Consider the following 25,899-nt stretch of genomic DNA (forward strand, 5'->3'; position numbering starts at 1 on the left):
TGTCAGCTGAGCACTATGCACATAGCTGTTTGTCCACACAAGTGTGAGAAATATATATATATATATAGCTTCTTTAGTTTCTCTTGCTGTGTCAAACAGTGCTGTGAACATGTTCCGTTCTTAATAAATACATAATTTAATTTCTTTGGTCTTGCCTGCCTCGCTTTCTCAGATGATGCATCTGTGGATACCCTGACAGAGTTCACTGTCTGTTCAAGCGAGGGTCACTAGAAAGAATCTGAACTTTGGAGTAGAATGAATTGGGCTCAAATTCTAAATTCTATCTTTGCTAAATTAACTTCTTTGTTTTTTCTTTCTTTTCTTTGCCTGGCTAAAGTGCGGTGGCATCATCAGAGCTCACTGCAACCTCAAATTCAGCCTCCTGAATAGCTGAGACCACAGACTTGCACCACCACACCTGACTAAGTTTTCTAATTTTTCTAGAGATGAGGGCTTGCTATGTTGCCCAGGCTGGTCTTGAACTCTTAGCCTCAAGTGATCCTCCTGCCTTGGCCTCTCAGAGTGCTAGGATTACAGACAGGTATGAGCCTCCATGCCCACCCTGTTTGCTCAGTAACAATTCCAATAACAGGTTATGTTTATTGAGTATGCACTATTTAAGTACTTTTGGTTGGAATAGCTCATGTCATTCTTATAGCAAGCTTATAGCAGAGATCCAATGATCATCCCATTTTACAGGAAGGAAAGAAAATGAATTGGAGAGACTAAATAAATAGTAGAGAACTCAGCCAGTCTGGATCTGGCACTCTGTGTATTAACTTCAGGGGCTAGGGAAAATCACTTAACCTTTTGAATCTTATTTTTCATTTTTGTAGATTTCATGAGGTTATCAAGAAGATGAAATGAGACATGGATATCTGGTGGCAGAGAGACAAGTGCATGAGCATGTGTCAGTGGTACTGGACAAATATTAGCTACTTTCCTCCCTCCCCTACAGTAGTTTAATTGTGTGCATTTAGCATGTGTACTGGAGCCGACAAGTGTCATGATCATGCTACCAGTCCTAATGACTCTCCCTTACTGGGCACTCATGATGCGTTACACATTATGACCAAGTTTTTAACTTTTCTCTTCTTAAGACTAAGGGTAAGTTTGAGCTAAATTTACTTGATTTGCTCAGCAGTTTTCTACCTGTCTTTCTATCTTAAATCAAAGATATTTCAATATTTCTATATTAAAAATAAATTCATTCACAGTTCAGAGTAGTTTTCAGCATCTCCAAGATCCTCTGAAACAAAGATTAATTATGTGATTTAGTAATTGCTATTTTGATTCCAGAGCCATAAATAAAGAGCTAGTGATCATATTGTTTGTCTCAGGCGAAGGTGTGGGGCTTGGGATAGAGAACCAGAGAGAGCAGGTCATGGCGTTTTCCTCCGCATTTTTGGAATCTTTCGTGTTTAGCAATGGGTAGCTCTAGGAATCAACTGGGGCCCTCTCTTAGTCTTCCGACAAGCTGAAGACTGGAAAGCTAAAACAGAAACATCTAAATTACAACACTGGTTTTTGACTCATGCCAAAGAGATGCGTTTATTCATCTCAGGTACCCGCAGCATTTGTTAAGCTTGGAGTTTTAGTTGAAAATGAAGACCAATGATTGACACTGCAAGCTTTTAAAAAATTTGTAGGAAATCATATTTATAAATTTAATCCTTTTACGTTTTACTCTCTTTAGTAATAATAATAGGTATAAGTTATTATGACACACACTATTCTGATAGTTGTGTATATTTCATTTAATCCTCATAACTATAATCTGTAATTTTTCCTATTATTCTTATTTTGCAGATTAAAAAAAAATGGAGCTTAAAATAATGAGATTAAGAAAAAAAAAACATTGGTTGGGCTCTATGACACATGTAAACCCAAGTCTATCTCACTCCAAAGCCCACATTCCTAGCTACTTGGTTGGCCTGCTTCTAATCCACTTTTAATCTTCCTATTGTTTTAAATCACAATCAAGAAAGTATCTTCAAAATCTCCTGGAAGAGGAGGCTTTGTGAGAAATCAAAAATGGGCAGTGGTGGGCGTTCTGTTTATTTGGTACATTTCTCTGTGTTTTGTATCTTGTGGTTTATTTGCCAAGAGGCCTTGAGTCACATAATGGACAAATGCTTTCAACTCTTTTTTCCCCCAGAAATTGTAGAATTTCTGTCTAATTGCCCCTTTTATATCAACTGAGATTGAAGGCATGCAATTAATTGTTTTTCAGTCATGTTCTTTCCATGGGGAAGTAATTCAACAATGCTTTGCAATAAACTCAGTCTATAGCAATTAAGAATAATGTGACTTACGGAGAACTTCTGTATGCCTTGCATGGACCTAACCTGTACTCTCACAGCAAAATGCAAATAAGTGGGTTTTGCTCTGTCTATTTGAACATATGAGTAATCTCAGGTTCAGAAAGGGGGAGCAACTTATCCCAGATTACTGAGCCAGAAGATGTATGCCAGAACTCTGACCTGTGTGCTTCTACTTCGATTCAGTGCAAATGGCACTATCTCCTTAACACTGTTCTTGATTTCACATTCAGAAAAATCATTCCCAGAGGATTACTTAACTTTTTTGCTTCTCTCCTATATTGTTGAATTCATGTCTCTGTCTTCTTTTCTAGGCATTACATGACACCTCCTCCCCCCTGGGCTTTGCCCTCTGTGTTTTACGCCAAATAGGAGCTCAGGGAACATTTGGTGAACTCCATGGGACTTCCATAACCCTTAGCTATGTGTGACTTCCAGAATAATGACATGCTTCTGCCACCTCAACTTAGCTTGGGTTCTTCAAATTCTTAAAACACAGTAGAAAAAAGCCCTGGCTCTTTCAGGAAGTCTTCCTTACACCCTTACAATTAGAATTAATCTCCCTTTCTTCTGAAATGCTCTAATTCCTAAGCCATACAGCCGGCACTGACACGTACAGCTATTTACCTTCTTGCCTTGTGGACATCCCCCTAGCCAGATGGCATATGGGAGTGATGTTAGCATGGGACACACCAGCCTATTAAAGTTTTGTTTTCCTTTTCTGTTTTAACAGAGTGTCTTACAGCTTGTGAAGTCTAGACTCCCTCATTACAAATAGAGAGCCACAGAAGGGATATTGGGTTGGGGAAGGAATCCAAAGAAGCACATTGGGCTGGAAACCAGAATACCAGGGAATTCTCACTTTGGAATGGTTTCAAAGTGTGATTTGGGGAACCCAAAATGAGAATTTCCTGGTTTTCTGGTTCCCAACCCAATATCCTTCCTACTAAAATGCCATCTCTGTTATTGTGAGTGATGATAATTCATTGCTTCAGTCCACAATTATCAATTATATGCCCAATACTGTGCTAAGATGACTCTCTGTCAAGCATTATTTTCCACTCTTAAGTTATTATTATCCTCACTAATAGTTGGCATTTATTATTTGCTTTTATAGGATGAATGTTAATATGTCATACTATTTAATCTTTGTAACAACCCCAAGAAGTAGGTAATCTCCATTTTACAGAGGGGAAAAATAACTTTACATCACTGTATGAGTTTGTGAAAACCAAACCCCAGGTGTGATCAGCTCTAAGGCTATATTCCCAACTTTTAACATAAACCATAGCAATAGAAAGTTTGAAAGTTCCTTGAAGATACTAGAGGTTTACTTTGCAGTGCCCCAAGCCAGTCCTTCAACTCACTGACATGAAGAACCAGGAGTTGCCAGCCCCTCCACAGGGAGGTCAAGGGACTAGGCTATTGAAAGGGACATTGAGAAAGGACTTAATCCTGGGACAATACAGATGCTGCACCGACTTGAATCTCATATAAAAGCACTCATTTAAAACAATAATAATAACCCTAGACAATGGATCTAGTATATGGGGGGCACATTGTGTCTCTCAGAAGAAAGGGACTATTAAACTTACTGTGCAGTGCATGTTGCAAAATCGTCTGCTCACACATGGGTCTTCCTGTGTTGCCTTATGCAAGTCTTTAATCTTCCCCTTTGAGAATCTGTCCAGAATGTTAGAATTAGAAAACTACTTAGCTCCTTGTCAGATACCAGCAGATCAGCTCTCATGTAGCCGCACCCCAGGACCACTGTCCTTTCTGTTCTGTTGGGCCAAAGTTCTATTTGACTGGTTGGTGTCTGTGACCTACAAGTTGTTAAGTGACTTTGAACACCAATCCATGGTTTTACACAATTTTACACATTATTTTACAGAGTTCGTAATCACCATTCTGATTCTAGTGGGAATCCAGGTTAAGTCCCCTGGTTGACATGCCCCCAAGAATCCTTCCCATGCAGTTCTTTCCTTCTCATCAGCATTGTTCTGTGTAACTGTTTAACGTGGTTAGTTAGTCCTTCTCTATAACTGGTTAACAATGGCAAGCTAACTTGTGAAGTTGAATGGGCTCTCAGGCTAGATGTAGTTCTCAGGGTAACAGACTCACTCAGCTAGTCAGGCTTTAACCCACTACATCATCTCAACACTTTTCTCAAACTATTCGGCCCACTCCCGTGCATATGCTCTCAAAAGAAAGGTTAATGAATTTTCATGTCCTACATCATAGTATTCACCAGTTAGAGGGGAGAGAGCCAGGAGTGTTAGCTCAGAAAGATAAGCAGAAAAACTGGTGGGTGGTTGTTACCAGCCAGGGTCACTCAGTAGCTTCGTGCAAAGCCAGTTAACAGACAAGCAGTGTTGGGGAGAGATGAGAGTGCCCACGCTAGGCTCATGCTGGCTGTTTTTGAATACTGGTTGTTTGACCACGTGCAGGAAATTTACCCTGTGTCTTGCTCAGTTCACTCATTGGTAAAATGAGGGCAGTGATAACAAAATCTATTGTCTAGGATTTCTGTGAGGATTAGATGAGTCACCATCACGAAGTATTTGGGGTTTGTCTGGCACAGAGTAAATGTTCCAGTAGTGTGAGATATTTTCATCCTAATAGTCTTTCTACTAAGCTTTTCTCACTCTTTAGCAGCATCTTCAGATAAAAACGGAAGTAGCATTCTTTTACTCATTTAAGAAACGTTTATTGTCATCCACTGGATACTTGTCACTAGGCTGAGTGCCAAGGATTCAGTTGTGACCCATGTCTTCATGAATGCACCTGTCTGCTGATGATACTACTGAACGTGCATCCAGGATTCCTAAGCACTGCGACCTGCTTTAGCTTATTCAATCCTCACAACAAAGTCCTGAGTTTGCATCCTCATTTCACAGAGGAGAAAATTGATCCAGAGAGGACAAGCAATGTATCCACCTTGTGAAAGTATGCTAGAGCCACAGTTCGAACTCAGGAAGTTCGGGTCCTGAACCCAGCCCTTAACCACTCTGCCCTATATGGTCTGGAAAGTAACCAGCCATGTAAAATGAAAAATAGATGTTAACAATGGTTGGCTACTTTCTGGACAGCCCTCGTATTTCATTGGAAAAGAGAAAATTAAATAATAACAATCACCACAAACCGAGAGTAATAGAAATGGGGGTTGGGATGGGGCACACTGGGTGACTTGTGGTGAAGAGATTGAGAGAGCCCAGGGCATGCAAAGAAGAAGCGGAGGGGGCCAGGCGCGGTGGCTCACACCTGCAATCCTAGCACTCTGGGAGGCTAAGGTGTTTGCCTGAGATCACAGGTTCAAGACCATTCTGAGCAAGAGCAAGACCCCATCTCTAAAAATAGTCGGGCGTTGTGACGGGTACCTGTAGTCCCAGCTACTTGGGAAGCTGAAGCAAGAGAATCACTTGAGCCCAAGAGTTTGAGTTTGCTGTGAGCTATGATGCCCTGGCACTCTACTGAGGGTTACAAAGTGAGGCTCTTGGTCTCAAAAAAAGAAAAAATAATAAGCAGAGGGAACTATCACTTTGTTGATATTGTTTTTTTTTTTATTCTCAAAGTCAAAGTATATTTGTGCATAGTATGGCCTTTATGGAAAGTCCTCAAAGAAGTAGAAGAAGACCCTCTGTTTGGTCCTGCCATCCCCTTACTAGGCATCTACCCAAGAGAAAAAGAAGTCATTTTATCATAAGGACATTTGCACTCAGTTGTCTACAGCTGCCCAGTTTATAATCACAGAGATGTGCAAAGGACTTAGTGCCCTTCAACCGATGAATGGATTAATTAACTGTAGTATATGTATGCCATGTAATGTTCATCCATAAAAAGGATGGAGATTTTGTATCTTTTGCTACAATTTGGATGGATTTATAGAACACTCTCCTAAGTAAAGTATCACAAGAATGGAAAATCAAGCGTAACGTGTCCTCAATGCTAAGTTGAAACTCGTAGATTAACAACAACATGCACACATGAGAGAAAAGCTCAATTAAATTCAAGAAGGGGAGGGAGAAGGTTCAGTAAGTTTCTAACTAAAAGGTACCATGTACAGGTACACTGTACACTTCCTGGGTGAAGGTCACAACCTCAACTCAGACTTGGCCTTACAAGTACAAGCAATGCAACCTCATCATGTGTACTTTCGTATTAAGTTCAAACTTTAAAAAAAGGGGAGATATACTTAAAGATGAGTTGGCAACACAGACTCTTTTGTGTACTCAATCTCCTTTAGAGTTTCCAGAAGTCATTCTTTCTCTTTTATCATCTCATTTGAAAATAAGGACCTGAAACAGCAGGGATCTTTACTAGCTACATTTTAGAAATGAAGACCTTGAAGCTGGGGGACCAGTGACTGACTTAGGGAAAGACAGAAAAGAAATGATGAGCTTGTGGTTTCCCCGTGCACCTTAATTCACGAATCTACTCCATCTTGGCTGGCTAATGCAGTGTCCCATCACTGCTAGACAACAAAAATGATGACACTGATGACAATGATGATGTAATAACTAAAATTTCCATGGTGCTTGCTAAGGCAATGCACATTGCTTAGCTACAAAGCACCACATCAGTTTCCAGACACGGAGCCTGAGCCTTGCTGGAAGAAGCTAACTGACTTGCTGGAGGTTATGTGAAAATTTCAGCCATTTGTCTATTACAGAGATTTTGTTTTTTAACTACTTTTGCTAACAGTTCTCTTGTTGGTCATCAGCATGGAGAAAACAGCCACATCACCTCGACCTCAGGCCAACTCCTGGAAAACTTCATTGACCACTGGAGTATCTGCCCTGCCATCACCCTCCTGCTGAGTACTCTGTCCACTGCATCTCAGTTTCACCATCTGAGAAATGGAAATAACAACACCTCTTTCACTTCCCAGAGTATAGCTGTTAAAATGATATGATCCAGTATACTCAAAATGCCTGCACAGAGGAGTGTCCCTTCAGAAGCAGATCCCCAGCTCTGCAGTCTTATGTAAACATCCCCTCTGGCCAAGTGAGATGTGATGACCTGGAGAAGAAGTTTTGTGTCTTAGAAACAGGCTTGAGAGTAAAACAAGTGTGGGTTTAAATCCTGGCTCTGACACTTACAAGATGTATGCCCCTGGGCAAATTACCTCAGCTCTCTCTCTCTTGGTCACCACTTCCTCATCTGTGAATGACTTAAAATTACTGACTTTTCAACGTTATTGTGAGACACCAATGGGATAGTGCACTAAAGCCCCTGGCATGGCTCCTGGCACCGAGTATGTGCTGAGGGATGGCACTGTCTGCGTTAGGTGTCTGGATCTCACACCATGCCCAGCACAGCGCCAACAATCAAAACCCACTGAGTGAAAGACAGAGAGTTACACAACTTTTACCAGAGCAATTCCAACCCCGGATAGCTGTTCCAAGGGATTCCATTCTATCCAAGTGGACTCATTCATCCTCAGTCTATATTTTGCGAGAGAAAAAAAAATGACGTTCTTTATTTTCATGAGACTTTTCTTTCTTTCATGTACTTTCCATTTCTTTATTTTCTTTGCTTTATTTTCCTTTTCCTATGCTCTTCTCTCCATTCCTTCTTTCACTCCCTCCCTCTCTTCTTCCCTCCTTTGCACCGTCTGTCCCTCCCTTCCTTTCTTCACTTATTTTTAAGTTTCAGAGTCCTTAGAAATGAAAGACGATAACTCGGGAATAAGTTTGTCATTTCTGTATTTCTGGCTGCAATTTTCTCTGTGCCACATTATATATGTCTGCCTCACCAAGTGAACAGAAATGAGACTGAGACCCCCTCCCGCACCCTTAGCCAGTGCACTTGATTTGTCCACTGACGTGACTCCCCAGGGCCCTGCCCAGCACTGACAGAGGATCTGCCATCATACTCTTCTATAAATACATGTTTGGTCTTTTATTCTGTCACTAGGGAGGGTAAATATTAGTTTCATAATGGCAATATAATGTCTCCGATAGGTGCTAACATTCAGATCTGAAAAATAAAAGACTGCTTACTTGGAATCACAGACAGGAAGGTCAATGATAGGAAAGCTGGACTTCAAGATCCATCCTCCCTCCATCCCTCCCTCCATCTCTCTTTCCTTCCTTCTTTCCTTCCTATACAACATGCTATTATAGAAACACACATAGGCTTAATAATAAGGAAAATCTTGTTCCACAGCAGATCTGGTAAATGGTAATTTACCAGTAGTTAAAATGGTAATTTTCAGATCTTGAATGGTAATTCTTCTTACCTTATGAGACTCATTCAAATGACAATTAACCGTACATTTACTAAGCACTCAGCTTATGCCAGAAATCATGCTATGAACTTTATAACTCATTATGGCTTGAAGTCACATAACTAGTATCTGCCACCTGAGAACTCAGTCCTGAGTAACTGGATTTCTTTACTTGCTGAGAAATACTATGTAAGGCATGCTACAAAATTGACATATAGCTTTATATAGAAACATTTAACATGCATATGTTTTTCTATACAAAGCTATATATAAATTATTATTAATTATTAACACTAATAACCTGAGTACTCAGATTATAATGGCAGTGGGTCCTCTTCAGTAAAATTAGTGTATCTGATGTGGTACCTGCTCAAAGTAGTTGTATAATGAATGTTTCCTATAGCCTGCTGGACATGGCTATCATTACTTTGAGGGATATTACCAATTCTTTAATGAACATCGTTACACTTTGTTAAGGTTGATTAAAGAATCTTCCTTATAAGTGTCATGGAACTCAGAGCTGTGTGTCCCTGATCTTAATCACTAGCAGAATTTTGATGTTCTAATGAACTTTCTCTGATAATTTACTTACAATAGTCTACTATGGCATCATTGTTGAGAAAGATGCAGCGGAGCTGATAAGTAAAACACACAGAAATATGGATGCCAAGAAAGGCAGAACTAGAAAAAGACTTCTTTTACCTAATAGCTCCCATCCTCATCTTAGAGAGGGGAAACAGAGAAGCAGAGGGGAATATTGACTGACCCCAGGCTTTGCTGTTATAATAACCCAGGTCTCAATCCTATGCAAATACCTGGTCTCCTCTATCACAATCCTTGTGCATAGCAATAGTTGAGCTAAATCTTGGTGACACATGCTTATGAAACACTTAAGGTCTAGAAATTTTCTTAGGACATTGAAGGAACCCAAGAATCATAACACCATGATTAAGGATCCCATGACTCTTATCAATGAGTGGATCCGATCCAAGGAATTATATGTGAAAAGCAGCAGCAAAAATTAACATGTAGTTTTAAAAGTACTTATTTATTATTGGTATTCCATGACCTTGAATATTGAATCTCATGTTCTTTATCTTCTCCCAGTAAATTGTCACATTCCCAGGAAAGTTATGCACATACACCCCAACTCCTATACCTCCCAGGTAAATGCTTGAGGTCATTATCTACTTTTGTTGTTGTTATTTTTCTTGATTAATAAAGCCAAACAACACCTTTATTGCCTAGAGGAAAGAAATGTGACAGATCCAGATGGTGACCTGTCAAAGGCTGAACATGCACCTGGAATCCTTTTCTTATGGTTGTGGGGTCCCTGGTGGAACAGACTGCCACTGGCGAGCAGCTTCCACAGAGGCAAATGGAAGTTCTGTCCACTGCCCACCACTTGAACCCATTGGGAAGATGTGAAATTGTGTTTTAAGGATCAACACTTCATCCTTAGTCTCTGCCTTTGTCCCACAGAAACATAAATGGGACTATCTCTTGCTTGAATAACTGTTTTGTTCATGATACAGTGTCAAGTACTTATGTTTTCCGTATACCCAGATGGCTCAGGAAAATGAGAAATCTCACCTCACTTCATTATTCTTCAGATTTCCATGATGACACTAATTATATAGTCTAATTAGCAGGCTCCTGTCCGGAGATTGTGAGCTACTTGAAGAAAGGGGATAAATCTTGAAATTTGCTTGATTTTGTCTTTGGCTCAATGCTCAGTGCTTAGAACTTCTTCTCTTTGCTTATTTCTAAGTATTACAGGGGTAAACATGTTTTTGGTTATGTGGATCACTTTTGTAATGCTTGAGTCCGGGTTATAACTAGACCTGTCACCTGGATAATGTTCATTGTACCCATATGAATGAGCCTATGAATGAATGTATACATTGGCTGATTTAAAAAAAAAATATCAACTGGTAGTTTGAGCAGTTTCAATTTCTGAATTTAATAAATACTGTATGTCAGGCAACTGGAATGCAGTCTTTGTCCTCAAACACTTCACAGTCCAGAGAGGAATACAGTCTTGTAAAGAAATGATTGCAAGAGGGACTTTACCTAACAATTGCAATCAGTGTAACCTGGCTTATTGTACCCTCAATGAATCCCCAACAATAAAAAAAAAAAAAAAAAAAAAAAGAAATGAGTGCTACAAAGCACTGAGACTGCTCTGACACAGGTGCACCGTAGTAGGGCCTCAGGCATAGACAGTTTGTTCTGAGTTAGATGGTCAGTGGGGAGAACAAAGGCTAAGGAGAATTTCAAAGAGAAAGAAAGCACAAGTTCATTTCATTTGGGACAGTGATGACATTTTCAGGCAGAGGAAACAGCATGTGCAAAGGCCATGTGAAAAAAAAATCCAGACAAACAATCTGAGAAGGGCTGTTGCTTTGGCTGACCGGAGCATAATGTGCACATTGATCAAACAGCTTGGACTTGATCCTGACACTAGTGGGAGGTAATTAATAGCTTTTCATAAGGGGCTCATATTATGAGATTTTTTTCAGTTTTAAAGGATCACTCTGGCTATTGTTTAATGAAGAGACTATGCTGGATGCATAGGTAAGGAGACGGAATGAGAGGCTGGAAAACATATGGTGAAAGCTGAACAAAGAAAAGGCCAGGGAATGAATAAAAATATGTTTGGGAAGTGGAATCAACAGGACTTGGTGATGGGAGAGGGATGGAACAGAAGGAAGGATCGCAAAACGCTGAAAAAAGGTACTAGATCAAGGTTCACTGGAGAATGAGAAGGGGACTCAGCCCTTATGCTTGCTAGTGGTTTAAACTGTGAATTTGTGATGGGGAAACCAAGAATGAGGTTGGGGGTGGCCATCACAAGGACGTCAGTAAGGGTGAATTTTTCTTTAGTATGAGGTGGCTGCTTCCTTCCCAAGTTTGACACATTCACATTTTCATATTCTAGAACAAAAGTCAAATTCATTAGTCTTATTTATAAAAAGGTACTGTCAATACCTTTGACAGTTCTCAGTATACAGAAGCTTCTCCCCAGTGCAAGAATTTCTCTTTAAACATCCCTTATACAGGAAGCCACCTATGGCCTCTTTGAACACTTCCAAAGACAAGAAGCTTATTAATATATAAACTGTCCTGTGTGAATTTAGGAAAGGTTAATAGAGGACCTAAGCATCAGTCAGTCAACTTTGCAGTTTATGAAATGTTGATGTTGTTGTCTGTCATAAGTCATTTTAGGCTCAGTATCATCCTGCCTGGTAAGTTAGGAGAATTCCTCAAGGTCACCTCAGTGGTAAGTAGCAAAACCAGAAATGGTACCCTGCTCCTCTGCTCCCAAGAGGTTTGGGTGTGTCATTGCACTAAAATAATGGATGACCATAATTTTCTTGTTCTGTGTCAGTTTCCCCCATTTGATTGTAATCTCCTCAAAAGCAAGAACTCTGTTTGATAGCTGTTTATCCCATGCCTTATTCCTGGTATGGCACAGGTACATAGATGTTTTAAAAATACATGTTGAAAAATAACAACAAAAAGAATATTTTCTGATTTGGTCCTTTTTGTTGAAAGGATAAAGTCAAAAATCCTCTTCCCCAAAACTTCTGATTATGGTTTCCACCTCTAAAGTCATAGAAAAAAAATCTTTCACCTGAAAATCCTTCAGTCGTGGCATGTTAATCCAACATTCATCGCTCACAGCTTTTACATATGGTTTCCAATTTTCCTTCCCAGTCATAAACTTTCCTCTTGTTCTGTTTTCTGAAATGTTACTAATTAATAGTGGGTGCAACAAATGGATCCCCCACCACAACCAGCTGTTCCCTGATTAAAACAGCCTTAGCCATGTATACAAGCCCTTGATGGTTTCAAGAAACCAGAGAAAAGCTCTCACGGCATCAGGGGATTCAATGCCTGACCTTCAGGCAGGGCCTAAGTAGTGCCAAGCCATGTGGATGAAAAGAAAACCAAGATGAGTCAGTTGCCCAGATGTTTTGTTGTCAGGTCACCAAGGATCTTGATGATTGGAGGCCGGGATGCCAGGGTTTGTGTGGCCATATGTAGCCACGGCTTCAAAGCGAACACAAGCCTAATAAAGCAAGACTAATTCCAGAATGAAAGCATAAAGTTGGAAAGAGAAATGGGAAAGAGGGAGGAAAAATTAGGCAGAAGGAGAGGGCCCTAGTGGAGGAAAATTAGGAGGGTCTTGGGAAACCGTGGGTGGGCACCAGTCCTGGTTTCTATCTATCAGAGTTTGGTGTTGAGGAGCTCCCACAGTCTTGTGTTGCCATTTCTAGAAGTAGGGCACTGAATCAAACACACATTGGGTACGGATTCTCTGGTAAGACTGCAACATGCTGGGAGTAAGTGTTGAAGAAGGTAACTGTGGTATGTGCCCATGTGTAGCTTAGAGTTTCGTGGAAACAAGAAGATTAGAACACCTCATAAAAAGTGCTTCAATAGGAAAGTTTAGGGAATTGAGGGTTTTCTGAGTAGTGTTCTATAATCCAGAGATGAGTGTGTGTGTGTGTGTGTGTGTGTGTGTATTCCAGAAGGCTTCCTGGAAGAAGTGGAATCTGAACTGAGGCTTAAAGAATGAATAGAAGGATAAGGCTGTGCCAGGAGAAGCTTGTTACCATCAAGGAAAGAGTATAGTGAAAGTCTGGAGGTGAGATAATGACGGTTTCAAGGAAGTTCAATGAAGAGGGAGAGAGTGGCATAAAGTGGTACACTAGGCCCCGCTGCCACAAGACCTGTGGGCCATGTCCACATTAAATGATCAGTGCAGTGATGTTCAATTTGCTTGGGCAATGAGGAGAATTTGTTAGAAAGTACAAGGTGGGAGGCAGAAATCAGTGAGGACACTACTGCAAAAGTGCAAATGAAAGATGACAGAGGCCAGGGCCCATGCCAGGTGGAGTGAACCGGCCCTTCTCTAGGCGGTCCTGATTCCTTCTGATTTCCTTCTGGGCTAACATTTCCACTGCACTGTAGCCTTCTTGTATGTCAGCATCAGGATAACTCCAGGCACACAGATGCCCAGGAAACAGTTGTTGAATAAACTAGCTCTAACTTTTCAAATCGGAAGTTCTCACTTGTTCTGTCTCTTTTCTCTATTCAAACAGACAATCCTTAACTTCTCAGGAGGAATAGGAGCTCATTGAAAGCATAATTTTATTTTCCTGCACCCCCTATTTACACTGCAAGTATATGGTACAATCAGAACTCCTGATTTAATTATCACCCATGGAACTAAACAATCTCAGTACTGGAAGGAACTTTAAAGATCATTGAATCCAACATCTCTCTCTCTCTTTTTTTTCTTTTTGCAGTTTTTGGCTGGGGCTGGGTTTGAACCCGCCACCTCTGGTATATGAGGCCAGTGCTCTACTCCTTTGAGCCACAGACGCCACCCAAATTCAACATCTCTTATAGCTATACTAGTGAGTATATTAAATAGCTGGCACCAGGCCTTTTTTCCAGGCAATTTTTGTGATTTTACAGTTTAATTCTCAAAACAACCAGACTATAATTAGGTGCTATTGTGATTTGCATTATACCATGTTTAAGGAGAAAACTAAAGCACCGAGAAGATAAGCAACTTACTCTAGAGCACACAGCAAGTACTCAATGATGGGAGGCTGGAAATCAACTGAGAAGGAATGCGCCTTCCTAAAACACAAAGCTCAAGTTTACCACATGTAAGTGAAAATCAACAGGCACATGTTCCAGCACTGATTATGGCAGAGGTGCCTAAGCTGGGTGTCTACCATAGATCTCAGTTTGCCTATTTTTCAAATAATAAAATCAGGGTCTATTGCAATTATTATTATCATTTTTTATTTCTAGAGTATTATGTGTGGATAATTTTAAAATTTTAAGAGTCTAAATGTGAAACTTAACTCAATATGCCTTTATTAACATGCTGCCCATTGGGATAGTTGGGATATAACCTTCATTTTCCCTTGGAATTTGGACTGTGGTTTAGGGCACACACTCCAGGGAATTCTGTGTTCTTTGTTGTTCATAAGGCCATCTGCTCTGTTTGTAACTTCCTCCTTGCTCAGACCTGGAAGGCTGTCTGTGACCGCTAGGCATTGGGCAGCTCTGGGTTCCCCACCTCTGTGATCTCAGATAGCCTTTCATTTTCTTTCTTTCTTTTTTCTTTTTTATTGTTGGGGATTCATTGAGGGTACACAGCACCACGTTACATTGATTGCTTTTGTTAGATAAGGACCCTCTTACATTTGTGCCCCACCCCTGAAAGGTATATTACATCCCTTGATCCCCCACCCCTCCCTCCTTCCCTTCCTCAGCTCTCTTCATCCCCCCCACACTGTGTACTAGGACCTTAATTGTCCTCATATCAGAATTGAGTACATAGGATTCTTATTTCTCCATTCTTGTGATGCTTTACTAAGAATTATGTATCCACATCTATCCAGGTTAATACAAAGGATGTAAAGTCTCCATTTTTCTTAGTGGCTGAATAGTATTCCATGGTGTACATATACCAGAGCTTGTTAATCCATTCCTGGGTTGGTGGGCAGTTAGGCTGTTTTCATATTTTGGCGATTGTAAATTGAGCTGCAATAAACAGTCTAGTGCAAGTGTCCTTGTGGTAAAAGGATTTTCTTTCTTCTAGGTAGATGTCCAGCAATGCCCTCATTACAAAGTCTCAAAACTGATGGATGTGGAGAGAAGGGAACACTTTTACACTGCTGGTGGGACTGCAAACTAATGCAACATTTTTGGAAGGCAGTGTGGAGAACCCTCAAAGAACTCAAGCTAATCCTTTCATCTTCTGATCCCAGCCATTATCACGTCATTTTGCAACTGCCTGGGCACTTACCTTTCCTTCCCTTTAGAGAGTGATGTCCACAAAGCTCAGGACTCTCCCTGCTTTGTTCCGTGCGGAGTCCTGGTACTTAGTACAGTGTCAGCAGATTGCATTTGTTAAAAACAACGTGCTGAGTTGATGAAGTTTTGGGAAAAGTATCCCATTTTCCACCACAGGGGTTATCCTTGTTACTTTCCCTTCTATGTGCATATCCTTTTCTTTCCAAGTGGGATGAAGGATTCATGGAGGCTGTGCAATTGGAGGTGAAGTGGAAAGGCTGGGTCAGCCTTGGATCTGAGCCCTCATTCCAGTTCTGCTGGGACTGATTGATGTGACTCTGGGCAAGGTGTGTCTGTGTCCTGGAACTCTATAAAAGGAGAGTTTTGGACAAGAATCTCAAATTGCCAACCAGTGGACCATGGGCCATGCTGTAATGCAATATTCAGCTGTTGTAATATCTTTTAAACACTTGCACTTAATGCCAACATTGATAATTTTTAATTGATTACCAACATGTAATCAGCATCCCTACATCCCTGGAGGGCATCAATCCTGAGACCTCAGCAGCAGCCTTGCCTTTAGATGAAGCCTGGCTTCTCAAATTAATTCTGCTGACCAACATCACTCATTCCTCTTCCCTGCTCATCCTTGGTGGACATTTAAGCTTACCACCTCAGGACCAAATTATCTCAAAGGTCTTCTCCACATTTAAAATCCTGGGAGGTCAGTCTTGGGTTATGTGACCAAACAAGAAGCAAATATCATCTACTGATGCTTTCCCCCCCTCACCCCAACATAATAAACACTTTTCAAATGTACATTAAAAAATTATCCTATAAATATAAACTTTAAAAAGTCTTCAAGGTAGACTTGGAGTCATGTGGAGAAGTTATTATTTTGTTTGTCTGTTAAGGCCTCGACTTTCCCCCAATTTGATATTTTCCATCCCCAGATAACCGAGAGCAGGGGGTAGCATGAACAAAGAAATGCAAGCACATGTAGGGACCAATAAAAAAAGGAAAAGCTCCAGGAGACCTGAAAGCATCATTCGGTGTCTCTTAGCCCTAGTGAGGTTTCCAATAGCAATTTTGCCTCCGAGTGTGGTCTGAAACTTGCAAGACAAGATTAATTGCAAGAAGATATGAGAGGGCAGTCCCCCAAACATTTCAAGCATCAGAATGAGATCCAAGAATTACAAACAGCATGACGTCTAGAACTTATTAGACATTTAATAAGATGGTTACATATTTGGTAAAAAATGAATGGTACCATCTTTTGAGGGAGGCATAGATGCATGTTGAGGAGATACAGAGATCGTAGAGGCATTATGAAACTTGACTGTCCTTCGAGATCTTACCAGAGGGAAGGGAACTAATATTTGTGGGCATCTCTAGCATATCATATACAATATTTTGTCATCTGATTGACTATGTAACATAACTCTATCCAGCCTGAGCAAGAGCAAGACTCAGTCTCTAAAAGTAGCCAGGTATTGTGGCGGGTGCCTTGTAGTCCTAGCTACTCTGGAGGCTGAGGTAAGTGGATTGCTTGAGCCCAAGTGCTTGAGGTTGCTGTGAGCTATGATGCCACAACATTCTACTGAGGGTGACAAAGTGAGACTCTGTCTCAAACAAGACAAAACAAAAAAGGCTCCTGCAGCTCAGAGAAGTAAAGAGAATTTCCCAAATCAAGGAGCAAGACTTTTATCTTGGCCACTTGGGCCACCTTTCTCTGACTCATTATGTTAATTCTTTTTTTTTTTATTTTTTGCATTTAGTAAAGTCTATTTTTAATCACAAAGGCATATATACATATTGTAAACAACTTTGAAAAAATAGAAATTTTAATTAAAAAAATAAACTACATTAATAAAACCCAAATCACTCATATCTCATAACCTAGAGAAAAAAACTCAATTTTACTTTATTTCAATTTGATATGAGGGTTCAAATTTTTAGGTTACATTATTTTCAATTCTAACATAAAGTTCAAACTTTACTTGAGTCCTTTACCTAGGGGGCATGCTGAGCACCCTCCCATTGTGCACCTAGAGTGAGATCCCACCGGTTGCCCTCCAGCCTCCCAATAGCTGCCCTCCCTCCTCCTCCCTCCCCTCTTTCTCCTTTCCCTCTCTCTTACTCTACTATATTTGTGTTTTACCATTTGTGTGGGCATAGAGTTGTTTATGTAATGGGTTCATATTAGTATTGAGTATATTGGGCATATATATTTTTTCCATTTTTGAGATACTTTACTAAGAAGAATGTGTTTCAACTCCATCCAGGTAAATATAAAGATATAAAGTCTCTATCTTTTCTTATGGCTAAATAGTACTTTATGGTATACATATGCCACAGTTTGTCAATCCATTTAGGGGTTGATGGGCAGTTGGGTTGCTTCCACGACTTGACAGTTGTGAACAGAGCTGCAGTAAACATCCTGGTGCAAATGTCTTTGTAGTAAAATGATTTTTGTTCTTCAGGGTAGATACCTAGTAATGGAATTGAGGGAATCAGATAAAAGATGGACTTTTAGTTCTTTAACAATTTTCCATACTTCTTTCCAGAAAGACTGCATTAGTTTGCTATTTAATTTTTTAAATTTCAAAATATGAAGGAGGTACAAATGTTGTATGTTACATGGATCAGTTTTATAATGCTTTAGTCCTGGCTATAGATGTGCCTGTTACCCAAATAATATTCATAGTACTCATTAGGTAGGTTTCTTCCCCTCTCTTCTTTTCCTCTCTTTCCTGCTTGATTTTCACTGAGTTTGAATTTCCTTTGTACACACATGTACTCATTGGTCAGTTCCAGTTTAATAGTGAGTGTGGGTGGTGCTTTTTTCCACATTGTTGAGATACAGTTATTAAAATGATCTCCAGTTCCAGTAAGATTGTTGCAAAAATTATAAATTCATCATTTTTAATGACTTAGTACTCTATGATATACATGTAGCATATTCCGTTAATCTACTCATAAATTGATCTACACTTGTGTTAATTTCACATCTTTGTGATTGTGAATAGTGCTACAATAAACACTTAGGTGCAGGTGATTTTTTGATATGAGAATGGCTGCACCTGTTCTCTTTTAAGTTTCATTTGCATGGAATATAGTTTTCCATTCTTTCACCTTGAGTTTGCATGCATCCTTGTGATTCAGATGTGTTTCCTGTAGATAGCAAATATTTGTGTTTCTCACCCATTCAGTCATCCTTTTTCTTCTGAGAGGAGTATTCATCTAATTGATGTTAATTGATAGCATTGATGTAGGAGATGCTGGTCAGTTCATTCTGTTAGATAGTCTCTTGTTGCTTTGGTTTACCTCATGTCCTATTGTTTTATAAAAGTTATGAGTTGTGGAGGTGGGGTTAGGTGGATTTATACTTGTGGGAATCTGTTGTGCTGATTTGTGTACATAGAGTTGTGTACATAGAGTTGTGTACATTTAATGCAGGACAGGTCTTGTCATGGAAAATTTCCTCTGTGTTTGCTTGTGTGGAAAAGACTTAATTTCTCTGTCAATTGTGAAACTTAGTTTTGTAGGACACAAAATTCTAGGCTAGCAGTTGTTCTGTTTAAGTTTATTAAAGATGAGGCTCCAATCTCTTTTGGCTTTTAAGGTTGGAGCTGAGAAGCCTGCAATTAGTCTGATGGGTTTTCTTTTATAGTTATCTAATGTTTTTATATTACCGCTTGCAGAATTTGCTCTTTCACCTTGACTTTGGCCAGGTTGATTGCTAATATGCCTTGGAGATGAGTCTTTCTGGTATTTGGCATCCATTTTGTATCTGTATGTCTGAATTTCTGGTGATACCAGGAAAGTTTTCCTCAAATAGGTTTTCCATGCTTTTAGCCCTTTGTTCTTCCCCCTCAGGGATATCTATAATTTAAATGTTAGTTGGCATCACAAAATCCAAAATCTCTCTCAGTAATTGCTCAGACATTTTTATACTCTTTTTTTGCCTATTCGAATGACTGGGTTATCTTGAGATCCTTGTCTTCAAGCTCTGAGATAATTTATTTTCTTTGGTTTAGCCTGTGACTAAAGCTTTCTGCTGTGTTTTGAAATTACCTAAATGACTCTTTCATTTCCTTAAGTTCTATTATATTCTTTCTTATGTTGTCTAGCTCTCTAGTGATGTTTTCATGTTTTATTATTGATTTCCTAAAATTTGGGGGGATTTCTTTTTGTTGTTTTTCAACTTTCTGTTCAATTCTATTGCTCTTATTTGTCATCCATATTCTGAATTTCATTTCTGTCAGTTCAGTAATTTTCTTGTGGGTAGAATATACTACTAGAGTTCCATTGTATTCCCTGGGGGTTGTTGAGCTATTTTTGTTTTTTCATGTTGCCAGGGATCTTTTTCTGGTTTCTTTTTTATCTAGCTCCTCTTCTTTCAGCTTTGCATTATTAGGATCACAGAGCATCTGTTCTTCCTTGCTGGGCACTTTTTTGAATGAAGTGCAGAAGTAATAGATGCTCAGGGCTGGGGTATCCTAAGTAAAGTGCTGAACATTGAGGCAGTTCTGTCAGCTCAGCAGATATGGGCTTTGCATGTGAGGTCTTGGGGTCCAGGCACAAATCTGGAATCTCAGGAGAGGAGTTATAAGCCCCATGGAGGCCCTGGAGCTTCAGGGGCATAGACTTGGATTTGAGCACAGCAAGAGCTTCTGAGTTGGTTCGGGGAATTTGGGGGACAGAGCTACTCCGATGAGGGTGGAGGGACTGCTAATACCCAGTTGCACAGGCAGGGGTTTGTCTCACCAGCTCAGAGTTTATGTAGGGAGGCTGGAGCTGCTGGTCAGCCAAGGTTGTCCACCCATACTTACGACCCAACAAGGCAGTCACTGTAGGCTTTCCAAGTAGTACCTGTTGTGCTGTGGCTCATTCTCTGTTCAGCTCCCACACCTGAGAGGTGGCAGGCTTAGCCCCCAGTCATAGGATATGACATGAAGGGGGAATCTGTTCCCTCTGCAGCCTGGCAGGGGTGATGCAAAGCCTACTGCTCAAAGGTTGGGTCCTGAGCATACCTGTCTCCATGCACCACAGAAATCAGAATAGCATCAGTTGCAGAACCCCGGGACTGGCAGGAACCAGATTTCTGCTCTCTGGTAGAGTGTCTCTGCACAGACTCTGAGTAGCTCCCTGATCAAACTAGAAGTTTGGAGTGGAAGAGGGAGATCCCACACAGATTGAGCTGCCTGTAACTTTTGTTTCTCTCCTAAAAAGCAATGTCCTCTTGGGTTGCTTCTACCCTACTGTTTTCATTTCTTTCCAGCAGTGTGAATTGTACTGGGACTCCCACCTTAATCTCTGAGATGGTGGATAAAGCTTGTGAGTAAGAATCAACCAAATCCTGTTTGATTGAGTTGCTAGATGCTGTAATGAGCTATAGAGTTGTTCTCCCTATCAGTGTTTGATGCTTTCAAGAAAGAATCAACTGTCAAAATGTTCTTCTGTGCCTTTCATTAGCTCTAGTCCCTCAGGTGGAGACTTGAATGCCCTAGGCGTTGGGAGAAGGCTCGTAGCTCCCAGGGGGTTGAATGATCTCCACCACAACAGAGAAAACTAGAGGAGTGAGGCTGGGTGTGTTTAGGTTCTGTAAGCCTACAAGGCTTTCTTTACAAAGCCCCAGCAGGACTCAGAGGTTATTTTCCTGGCCACTAGGGGGAGACAGTGGAGGGAGTCAAGGCAAGCCCCAGGAAGGCTGCTTATGAGGGTGGGGCCACAATTCCCCAACTGGCTGTAGGGTGTGAGCTCTTCTCCTCTTGTGTTACCACTGTCCTCTGGTTCTGCCAGCAAGTGGGCACACGTGAACATGACAAACCCAGTTGCCAGCATCTTCCCTGCTGGAGGACCCATTCTAGTTTGACAGCATGGCTTTCCTGTGGGGAAGTATGATGTTTCCCCCAAATCACTGTGACTCATACCACCACAGTATTCTCTCATCAGTTCCACCTGTGTAGGTGGAATCCATCTCCCAAACCTCTCCACTGTGTACCCAGCAACTCACTCAAGTCCTAGAGTATGGGATCTGGCCTCTGGCCTCTGTGTCTGACTGACATGCTGATGTGTATCTCTGAGAAAGGCCAGCAGACAGGGAGTTCCCAGTGTGGGCTCCTTGGGTCCACCACAGGTCTTCAAGAGGGAAGGCATGAACCCCAATCTCTGTGGAAATCTCAGACTGGAGAATATGCCCATGGGGGAGGGGCAGCTATTCATCAAATTCTCAGCTCAAATTGCTCTCCTGGTTGCAGTGTGTATGGAACTCAGATCATTCTTCTTCAAGGGAAACCTTGAACAGAATGTCCAAGCTCTGGGATCATCCAAGCTTTCTTCACAATTCTGGGGTGACTGAGGTGCTTAGGTTTGCGGGGGCTGGAAAAACTTCCAAGTAACTTGATAGCCTGCTAATCCCTGAAGGAGTGTGGGAGGGAGAAAAGGGATCCTCCTTACTCCTTCCCTGGGCTCTGAACCTCTTTGGGTTTGAACCTTACTGATCTTTTTTCCTTTATCCTTTTTCTTTCTTGCTTCGCAATGTTCCTCTGTGAGGTCCCCAGCGGGCTCCAGCAATTCTCTCTCTTACCTACAGCTGAGCTGTATCCTATCTCCACTTTCCTTTTTCTGAAACCCTTCCTCCCCTCTGGGACAGTCTGGCAAGTGATGTCTCTAGTCAGCCACCTTGCCCTTCTCCTCCATTTTCTTGTTCCTAGTGCATCACAGCCCTGTGGCTGCAGCGGCTGTGGCAGAGACAGTGGGGCCTTTCAGGAAAGGCCAAACCGGACCCCAGATGCAGAGAGAGAGAGGGAAGGAGAGGGGGAGGTGTCATGGGAGCTGTTTGCAGAGCACCTGCCATCTTACCAGACACTAGGTCCCCTAGGTCCTACTCTACAGCAAGCAGATTAAGCGTGGTCACCATAATAACCTGAAATAGGTATAGTTTAAAGGAGCTTATTATAAATAACCAAATATTGTAAATAACCAAATATTATGCTCATCTCACCTCATCACTTAGGAAATTACATGGGTTTTAGTAGTAGCTCTGCACCATAATAACCTGAAATAAAATTTAAAAAAATTAAAAATCCAAGAATAATCTAAAAGAAAAAGAATAGTCAACTTCAGCCTCTGGGCTGGCTCTGTTTGCAGGTGTTACATTTCCATCTCTTTGCAAATATCTAGATTTCTGGTCTCATGCCAAATATGAAGGCGATGGGAAGAGACAAAGAGACTTCTGGCAGGTCGTCTCTCTACCTGAGGAACTATTAGTATGACCACACACTATACGAGAGATGGAATTTTCCTGATTCAGCAAAACAAAATGGACAAGAGTTGGCCCCGGTTTGTCTCTTGGTACAAATAAAGATGTGAGATGTATGAAATGATCTCACCAACTCCCTTGTCATTTTAGTTTTGCTGAGCAGGGGAATGGTCTGTTTTATATGGCCAGAAGAGGACAAATCTATCACATTTTAAGGGGAGAAATGAAGCTGGGAAGGAATCCAGAGGAGGGGAAAATGAAGACAAGGCCACATAATCACTGACAAGCTGGAATGTACGTAGTGTTACCCCAGGACTCTGACACAACTGGATTTAAGTTGTGCCTCTTGTTTGTAATTTTCATGTACTATATGTGTGTGTGTGTGTGTGTGTGTGTGTAGTGGTAAAATGTACACAACATAAAAGTTACCATTTTCATCATTTTTATTCATGCAGTTCTCTGGCAGTCAGTACACTGTCACTGTGCAACCATAACGACTATCAACTTCCTCTTTTCATCAGCCTCAACTGAAACTCCATGCGCGTTAAACACGAAGTCCCTATTCCCTCTCCCCATCCCTTGACTATCACTATTCTATTTTCTGTTTCTATAAGTTTAACTACTCTAGGTTATAAGGTTAACTATTCCTCACATTAATGGAACCATACAGTGTTTGCTTTCTTTTTTAATGACTGGCTTATTTCACTGAGCATAATGTCCTCAAAGTCTATCAATATCGTGGCCATGGCTCAGAACTTCTTTCCTCTGAATAATGAGAAGACTGAATAGTATTACATTGTGTGTGTGTATATATATATTTTTTTGTTTGTTTATCCATTCATCCAGTGATGGACACTTGAGTTGTTTCCACCTTTTGCTATGAATATGGAAATACAGATAATAAAGAAACTTTTAAAAATCATCATCATACACACACACATACATATTCTTTGAAAGCAAAGATTAATAGGTAACATTATGTAGCCAAACAAGGAGCCCACAGGACATACTTTAATGAGAAGAATAATTTTTATTGCAATGTAACATTGGGTATTGCTATAGGAGATTATGAGAAATGTGTCTTCCTCACTGTACCTTAATTCTTTTTCCTAAACATGAAATATCAGCATTTCCTTTACCTTGTTTTATTATATCTGTAATGTACATTAGCTTCAGAATAAAATAGAATTCCTTAATATGGCCAGACTTCCCAGCCTAATCTGCTTTGTCCATCTATCCGTGAGCTCCCTGTGAAACACGTGTACATGGAGCACACCTCGTCCTTTTCTGCGTAGGGCTCTGCACTCTCTATTACCTTCACCTTCACCTTAGGGAGTCCTTCACTGAGGCACTGATGACATGGTGTGGTGTAGCAGTCTCTTCTCATGTCATTTGCAAATGAGGGTGCGGATGTTATCTTACTCATGTCTGTAATACTTATATTTAGTAGGGAAGAAAGTAATGTTTTTTACAAGTGAATGAATGAATGTTCACATGTTTCTCAGTAGACAAAACAAGATTCAATATCGATTGGATTCATATTTTGTTGTACAAATCCCTTTTTAAGACACAATGCCAAGGAAAGGTAAATAGAAAGTCTGAAGAGGGCGGCGCCTGTGGCTCAGTGAGTAGGGAGCCGGCCCCATATGCAGAGGGTGGTGGGTTCAAACCCAGCCCGGCCAAACTGCAACAAAAAAATAGCCGGGTGTTGTGGCGGGCGCCTGTAGTCCCAGCTGCTCTGGAGGCTGAGGCAAGAGAATCGCGTAAGCCCAAGAGTTAGAGGTTGCTGTGAGCCATGTGACGCCACGGCACTCTACCCGAGGGCGGTACAGTGAGACTCTGTCTCTACAAAACAAAAAAGAAAGTCTGAAGAATTTTTATTTGGAAACTCAGATGAAAACTGAACATTCTTGATGTTTTTTCAGCACATGAACAGCAGGAGTAGTTTACTATAAAACCCGAAGAAGTTAGACAAAAATAGGATCTGAGAATGAATTAGGGAGAAATGGGAAGAGAAAGGTCTTGCAATTCCTGAAATGCTACAAAATATTCTCTTTACATATTCTTTCCCACGAGTCTTTTGTAATCCCATACAAGAGGAATAGTTTATTTATTTTTCTTTAAGTTGACATATAGAATTTGTATATATTTATCATGCATAACATATTGCTCTGAGACGTGTATACATTGTGGAATGGTTAAATCAAGATAATTAACATGTACATTACCTCACATATTTATCAGTTTTGTTGTGAAAAATCTTAAAATCTATAATGCAGGATATAATGTATTGTTATTAACTATAGTCACCATGGCATACAATAGATCTCTTGAATTTATTCCTCCTAACCAAAATTTTATCCTTTGATCAATATCTCCCCAAGACCGGGCGGCGCCTGTGGCTCAGTGAGTAGGGTGCCGGCCCCATATGCCGAAGGTGGTGGGTTCAAACCCAGCCCCGGCCAAACTGCAACAAAAAAATAGCCGGGCATTGTGGCGGGCGCCTGTAGTCCCAGCTGCTCTGGAGACTGAGGCAAGAGAATTGCTTAAGCCCAAGAGTTAGAGGTTGCTGTGAGCCGTGTGACGCCATGGCACTCTACCCGAGGGCGGTACAGTGAGACCCTGTCTCTACAAAAAAAAAAAAAAAAAAAAAAAATATCTCCCCAAGACCACTCTCATCTCCAAGCCCCTGGTAACCATTATTCTGTTCTCTATTTCTATGAGTTCAACTTTTTTAGATTCTACATGTAAATGAGATCATGCAGTATTTGTTTTTCTGTGCCTGGATTATTTTGCCTAACATAATGTCTTCTGGGATCATCCATGTTATTAGAAATTACAGGATTTCCTTCTTTTTTGAGGCTGAATATTATCCCGTTGTCTATGTATACCATATATCCTATATCCATTCATCTATGGGTGAACACTTAGGTTGATTTGATTTGATCTTTTGGCTTTTGTGAATAATGCTGTAATGAACACAGCAGTGCAGATAATTCTTCAACATACTAGTTTTGTTTCCTTTGGATATATATCCAGAAGTGGGTTTCTGGATCATATGGTAGTTCCAATTTAAGTTTTTGAGGAACCCTCAAACTATTTTTCTTAATGGTTGTACTAATTTATATTCTCAAGAAAAGTATGAAAAAGGCGATCCCTCTTATCCACAGTCTCTCCAACAAGTGTTATCTTTTATTTTCTTTAAAGTAGTCATTTTAACAGGTGAGTTGTGGTGCCTCATCATGTGGTTTTAA

This window comes from Nycticebus coucang, chromosome 2 (assembly GCF_027406575.1).
Source record: "Nycticebus coucang isolate mNycCou1 chromosome 2, mNycCou1.pri, whole genome shotgun sequence".
Lineage (NCBI taxonomy): Eukaryota > Metazoa > Chordata > Mammalia > Primates > Lorisidae > Nycticebus > Nycticebus coucang.